The sequence below is a fragment of the Aulonocara stuartgranti genome (genome assembly GCF_965226115.1).
Source record: "Aulonocara stuartgranti genome assembly, chromosome: 9".
Taxonomy (NCBI): domain Eukaryota; kingdom Metazoa; phylum Chordata; class Actinopteri; order Cichliformes; family Cichlidae; genus Aulonocara; species Aulonocara stuartgranti.
The window spans coordinates 22154807-22156420 of record NC_138960.1 but is presented as its reverse complement, the minus strand read 5'-3'; positions in this window follow the sequence as shown (position 1 = coordinate 22156420).

The window sequence follows — 1614 nt, the reverse complement described above, 5'->3', positions numbered from 1 at the left end:
CAGCCGCTAAGTGGAGAAGGAGCACACCACGTGACCATGAGGCCGCACGTGATTTCAGCGCAGGTGGTCAGGTGATTAGGTTAGCGAAGTCCGTTTAGAGGAAGAAGGTTTAGAGGTAAAATGGAGAGTTTGCGTAAAATGTGGTGTGCACAGCCTCAACTTTTTTTTTTAGAGAAATATCAAAAGGATTCAAAATGAAGTCACATACTTTTTAATTAAGGTTTGGTATCAGAATAGGCCTATGCTGCCCAACCTAAAAAGAAATGCAACCATATTTTGTCAAAATAGCCAGAATATGACTTTTAGGTCAGGGGTGTGTCCAGAGAGTGGCATGTGGTGGCACAGGTCACCCCTGAAATGTGACTGGCAATCTCCAATGCCCTACAATATTGGGCGAAGTCATGGATAGGACCAGCAGTTATGTAGCTAGTATTTTACAAAGGTACAGGTTTAATGCACTTGTACTTTATTTATGAGTTTCTATGTTTGCATTATTGTAATAACTGTATTATTATAAATCTATCCATTAAAGTGATCAACAGCTGCAACATTAAAGTGACATACACGTCAATAAATTAAGAATGATAATCCAATGTAATGTTTATGACTGAAAAGTGCCATTCTATATAATGAGCATGTTTACTTTAGGACATTTGTATATGAACCTTTAATTAAGTAAAAAAGTCCAAACTTCCAACTCTGCAAAACAATTAACCCACACCGAATTCTGTTTAAACTGTTTGGTTATACTTCTTTTTATGCAATAAATCTGCAATAAGACACTGGGTTACAAATAAACCTGAAAATTGTGCTCAGCAATTTCTACATGAATGTTCCCACCTTGTTCTCAGTTCCCACCTTTTTTACCCCATTAAAAAATCCTGGAAACACCATATTTTAGATTTCTTGTTATAGAAAATGTGCAGACTATAGTTTTGGCTGGGGACACAGGGAGCCTCTCTGCTTTTAAAATCAGGCTTAAATCTTTCTTTTTTGGTGAAGTTAATGGACCGTTTTATTTTGATCCATCCCTTAGCTGCTATAGGATTAGACAGTAATACAATAACTCAAGAGCACAGCATTGAAGTATAATGTCCTCAGTTTGCTGTGTACCCCCAGAGAGGTAACATAAATTAACTTAAATTTTATGTTAAGCAGCTTAATTAAGAATATTCAAGTTTTAATCTGTCTTCTGAACGTAAGCTTCTGAAGGTATTTTAAAGAAAAAAACATATTTTAATGAGAAAGCTATGGATAAAGATGCATAAAAATCAAATCTCCACTTTATGAGGTTTCTACGGTATTTCTGGAGACACTGCACTCAATAGAACAACAGTCAATCCATATGAAACTGTTTCAAAAATGTACAAGGCATGATCAGTGTAGATGATCTGCACAGTCATACGGGTTATATTTTAATTTCTAAAGGTTAATACTTCTTCTTCAGTGGATACTTCAAAGATCAAATGTTAGGAAAATCAATTCTCCATAATTTATGTTCTGGGGTCAGAGGTCACAACAGAGCAAAGATTTGCTCCAGGACACATCAGCAGGATACATATTAAGCAACACAAGTTGGACTGAATGTGAAGACTCATTTCAATGGCCCTGTGC